Here is a 6,002-nt window from a genome sequence, read left to right as displayed (position 1 = left end):
GGAAGAAGTCACTTACGGCACCGCGCGCAAAGGATTATGGGATACATAGCGGGGCGCGAGGCGCTTTTTGTCTGGTGGCCCCTCTGCTGTAGGCGCTTCCGCCTCGGTAACTGGCATGGCGGTCGCTGCTAAACGTTCACGTGATCTGCTACAGCCTCGGTCTCTGGAATGATGCAGGCGAACCAACCCGACTACGCCCAAGGCCTCTTAAAGGGCCAGCGTTGTGATTTTGACTGGGGTGCTTTCCTGCGTGCTGAGAGGCTTACGTGACCCAGACCTGTTGTAGGCTGGTGAGCTGCAGTATAGGGTGCAGCATCTGAGAGGCAGCCACAGGTATTGCCACCCTCAAACACTCAAAAATCATGAATGGACATTCCCATTATCCCTGAAAATCACAAGATTAAAAAAAAGTCACAATATTTAAGCCAACAAACCAATAGATTTTAGGTTGCTTTCATTCACCGCCTGGGTTTTAGCATCTGTAAGGGTCATGTTTTCAAGCTTTTCTCCAAACCCATGAGGGCTAGAAATGTACCTTCAAAACAAAATGTGATGTGACAGTGGACATTCTCCATAATTCCGAGTCCAGGAGCTGGAGCTTTATGGAAATCTTCAAATGTCATAGGACGTGTGATCCAATCACCAAAGCTGGCAACACTTCAGTGTCTAGAAGTTCCGTTTCAATGATGCAATGCAAAACCAGCTTGAGCCCCCATCCAGTGACCTGGGACAATTTCATACCACCCCCCTGGTGCCTCTAAGAATCAATACTTCCCCTCTCGCAAGCACGGAGTCTGAGTGTAGCAAAATCCTTTTAATAAAGGAGGGAAACAATGTGGTATTATGTTGGGGAAACACCACAAACAGGATTCATAACACAAACCATGAGCAAAAGACCCACCCCCAAGTAAGTTTGGCAGTATCCTTTTCCTCTCAGGGTCTTAAGTCCAGCAACCCAAAAGATCACCCAAAGTCCCAAAAGTCCAATACCCCAAAAGTCTCTAGAGTCCAGCAACCCAAAAATCACCCCAAAGTCTCTGTCCCTGGTCAGTGCAGCCCCAGAGTTCAAAAGTTTATCTGCAGAGTTTTACCACCCCCACCAGCCTGGGTGGAAATGGAGGGGGGGGAGAAGGGGGCGCACGGGGTGTTAAGGGGCACCTTACATGGTCCGAGGCCGACTGCCCCGCCTCTCTGTGGGGTTCTGCTGCAGCCTTCACCACGAGCCGCTCCACTCCACCAGTCGTCCCATGAGCTACTCCAGCCATCCCACAAACTGCTCTGCTCCACTCCACCAGCCATCCTGTGGGCCGCTCCAACCATTCCGCAAACTCCTCACCTCTGCTTCACTGCACTCATGGTCCCATGGGCCACTCCAACCATCTCGCAAACTGCTCCGCTCTGCCAGCTGCTTAGCAATATATCTTCAGGCTCCCCAACTTGTTAACACAGCACTCAGTGATCTCAGCTCTTAGTAATTTTAGCTTTTCAGTGATTTCAGCTTGTAGTAGGGGAGCCCTGGTACTAGTGCACCATGGGCCCAATGTGAATTCAGCACAGCCACTTGTAACTAGACTCTTAATGAAATCAAATTTAGCTCTGCTATTCAACAGCAGAGGGTGGATATAGTGGTTCCAGCCCTACAAAGGGGGGCCACACCACCCAGTACAAATACCTACCCCCGGCCTCTCTCAAGTCAGTGGGTTTTGGAACCCATATCCCTTGTCTAGCAAGTGCTATTTACTTGATGGTGAGTCCCTCTGTCATAAAACAGTTCCACTGGCCTTGATTCACATAATCAGGGTAATAACACTTTATTCTTCCTGCCCCAATAACAGAGAAACTGGGGATCCCACAGCAGCCAAAGTGACCATTTAGGCAGCTGTGGGCTCATGCTAGTCGGGGTGGGTGTGCCTATGCAAACAAGACCAGCCCCTGAAGTTGTTTTGCACAACTCGCCACAATTCACCACCAGATGTCAGGGTAGAGCTCATCCTGACTCCGCTTACACTAGTTTTGACTAGAAACTTGCTGATTGCAGACACAGCTAGGGTCGCCAACTTTCTAATGCACAAAATGCTTTAGCCCAGTAGCACCACCGACCAGACTTTTAACGGCCCGGTCGGCAGTGCTGACCGGAGACACCAGGGTCCCTTTTTGACTGGGCGTTCTGATCGAAAACTGGACACCTGGCAGCCCTAGACAAAGCTCTGGTCTGCCTACTCTGAGGCTCTTTGGGGAATTTCTTATCATAGACTTCAAGTAATGTGGTGTGGGTGCCATATCCATGCAGCGACATGGGGGCCATAGCTACTGCAACAGAGAAAGTGACACTGGAAGAGGATTAAATCCAAAGAAATCCACGGAGAAGATGATTCTTGAAGTCATGACAGCCACAACTGCCCATGTTCACATAAAATAGGAGGTGTATTATTGGGCTCATCATTAATAAAAATAAATTTATAAAATAAATGTAGTTGATGGTTTGTTTGTTTGTTTGTTTTGAAAACAGGATGTTTCTGGTGTGGAATGAGGGGGATCCATCAGCAGTGAGGCATTTCAGTTTCCCAATTTTGGAAGGTATGGTAGAGAGTGACCAGGTTATTTTTCTATTTTAAAAATCATCCATTATTTGGTGCTTATATCTAAGAGCCACAAAATCAATTTAAAATATGTTTTCAAGACATAATCATGTTAAGCACAACACTTTATGATGTGGCTGTTTATTTCAAAGTGATCATGGCTCAATTACATTTATGTACAAACAAAATAATGTCCAAACTATTAACATATATAGGTGTTTTAAAAGACAAAATTTCACAAAGCTGAAAACAATTGTGAGCCAAATCAGGTGGGAGAAAGAATTTAAATAGAAAAATGTGAATGGTAATTGCATAATGATTATGAACATTTTACTACATGCGCAAAAAGCCACAATCCAGAAATAAATCTATGCTAGTTAAAAACCAACCTGTCTTACAAGAGAAGTGAAAGTAGCTATTTTATGTATAGTGAAAGTAGCTATTTTATAATATACACACACAAATGAGAAAAAGGAAGCTAGGAATTATAGAAAATTTATAAGGGAAGCAAAAGGACATAAGGAGGAATCTATGGCCAGGAGAGTTAAGGACAATAAGGAGGAGGTTTTTTTTTTTTTTAAGTATATTAAGAACAAAAGGAATTGTAATAATGGTATTGGTCCCTTTCTAAATGGAAATGATAAAAATGTCAATGACAATGCAAAGGGGTTCAATAAATATTTCTGTTCTGCATTTGGAAAAAAGCCAAAAGATGTATTCATGTCATATGATGATGATGACTGATGATGAAATACTTCCCCTTCCAACAGCAACTAAAGAGGACGTTAAACAGCAGCTAATAAAGTTGCACATTTTTTAAGTCACCAGGTCTGGATAACTTGCATCCAAGAGTTCTAAAAAAGAGCTGTCTGAGGAGTTCTCTGGACTATTAAGGTTGATTTTCAATAAACACTGGAGCACTGGGAAAGTTCCAGGGGACTGAAAGACAGCTAATCTTGTGCTAATATTTCACAAGGGTAAACAGGAAGACATGGGTAACTATGGGCCTGTCAGCCTGATGCTGATCTCAGGCAAAATAATGAGACAGTTGATACTGGCCTTGATTATTAAAGAATTAAAGGAGAATAATAGTAATGCTAATCAACCTGCATTTATGGAACTAGGTCTCGTCAAACTAATTTGATTTATTTAAATTACAAAGTGTGGTTGATAAAAGTTATAGAGTTGATGTAATATACTTAGACTTCTGTATGCCATATACTTTTGATTGAGAAACTAGAAGGATACAAAATCAACATGATGCACATTAAATAGATTAAAAACTGGCTAACCTGATAGGTCTCAAAATGTAACTATAAATAAGGAATAGAATGGATGTTTTTCTAGTGGAGTCCCACAGGGATCAGTTCTTGGCCCTACACTATTTAACATTTTTATCAATGGTCTGTTTGAATCACTTCAATTAATAAAGGAGTAGTTCATTCTCCATGCCCATTCTTTATGTGGTTTCTTGAGCAGTGGAACATGTTCTGCTTTATGTGCAAGTAGTCTCAGGTTCAAACCCCATTAGGTGGCCTCATGGTTGAACCTGCTAGCAAGAATGCCAGTTGTGATAGTGGTTCTTTTGTTGTAGTCTGAACATTTATCCACTATGCAGTGGTCTGAGATCACCAGTTTATTTCATATAGGTCAGTGCTCTGCTATGAGATGATAATATTTCTGAATACCACAAACCTGGGCCAGATCCCATAACTAAATTCAGTGGGTGAAATCCTGACCTAATCCAAGTTAGTGGCAAAACTCCCATTGATTTCATGATGGTCAGGATTTCACCCAGTGCACTTTCTCTTTATTTAAAACGGTGGCTCTCAAACTGTTGTACTGGTGACCCTTTTCACATAGCAAGCCTCTGAGTGCAACCCCCTGTTATAAATTAAAAAAAAAAACCTTTAAAATATATTTAACACCATTATAAATCCTGGACGCAAAGTGGGTTTTGGGGGGAGGCTGACAGCTTGCAACCCCCCATGTAACAACCCCATGACCCGCAGTTTGAGAGCCTTTGATTTAAAATTTTCCTCCAAGAGTTTAAAGTTTGTGTTACCAATTTTTTCCCCTTAGGATCTGATCCAACTCCCACTGTAGTTAATGGGTAGACTTTCATTGACTTCCATGAAGGTTGGATTGAGCCTTTTGCACTTTTCATTATCCTGTAAGTTTTTTCTTCTTTATTTCATTTTCCCACTTCTTTCATTTGTCTCCTTTTTCTCTCTCCATTTTTTTCTCTCTTCTCTGTAAACTCTTTGCTGAAGGCAATGAGTTCAGCTACTTCCCAACATGCAGTTTTTGTTTTGCTTAGGAAGCAACATTTCTATCTTTTCATAAAGATACTGAATAAATAATAAATAATAAAATAATAAATAATAATAAACCCCTAAGCCATTGTGTAAGAACACAAAATTGCCTCCCCCAAGAGTATCACCTTCTACACAAATTACTAATTTACCCACTCTAGCTCCCAAGAGGCTACTATTTAAAATAAACCCTCGGCAAATGTTTAAAAGCTTCCTGAAGGTTATATTCAGCAAGTGCTTGAATCACATCTACCCCAGCACCACAGTCAAGAGTGAGAGCAGAGCTGTAAAACTCAGCAGTCATGCTGGATCAGGGAAGTGAAAGGCAGGATTTTAGGCAGTTTCACTTCCTTGATTTTAGACCTTGTAAGAGGCGTCAAACTGTGGGATTGGGGATTTAATGAGTAGTGGTAACGTCAAATGCCAAACACTTGCCAAGGGCAGTTTTAGCTACAAAGACCCTGCTGTAACAAAGAACGTCTATTTCCCCCCTGAAATGAAATATGTTCCAATTTTCTACTGCAGGAGACAAACTCCCACTGAAGTTAATTTGACTCAGCAAATACTTGGCATTAACTCTAAAGCGTCATTTTAAATTTGTTTATGTTGCCACCAAATCCGTAGTTTGTCGAAGTTACTCAGGGCATTGGGTTGTTTCCCTGTTCTCTTTACATTAGATGTAACTGAAGTGTTATCAGGGAGAGATAGAAACTAGATCCCCCTCCGGTTATTATGCCTTATAATTATAATAAAAGTCACAAGGTTTGAAGGACTAATTAAAAAGAAAAGTTTATTACTATTTCTAGCATCATGGGCAAAATAAAAAAGGAAGAGTAAGAAATATATACACGTAAACAAAAAAACCCCGATTATGACGTATTTTCTGTAAATAAATGCTTCCTCGGCCTTACTGAAACCTTTCTATACCAAGAAAAAATATTAGACTAATAGTTTATCAGCTCACAATAGAGCCCGCCTCTTCTAAGGTGTTTGCACAGATGATTTGGAAATGCCATCAGGCGGGGGCGGTGCCGAAGGGGGCGGTGCCCGGGGGCGGGCGGTGGGCTCAATACGGGCACAGAGGGATGGTCCCCGCCCGCAGCCTGCA

The sequence above is a fragment of the Mauremys reevesii genome, linkage group 2, assembly GCF_016161935.1.
Source record: "Mauremys reevesii isolate NIE-2019 linkage group 2, ASM1616193v1, whole genome shotgun sequence".
Lineage (NCBI taxonomy): Eukaryota > Metazoa > Chordata > Testudines > Geoemydidae > Mauremys > Mauremys reevesii.
Note: the sequence above shows the minus strand (reverse complement) of the source record.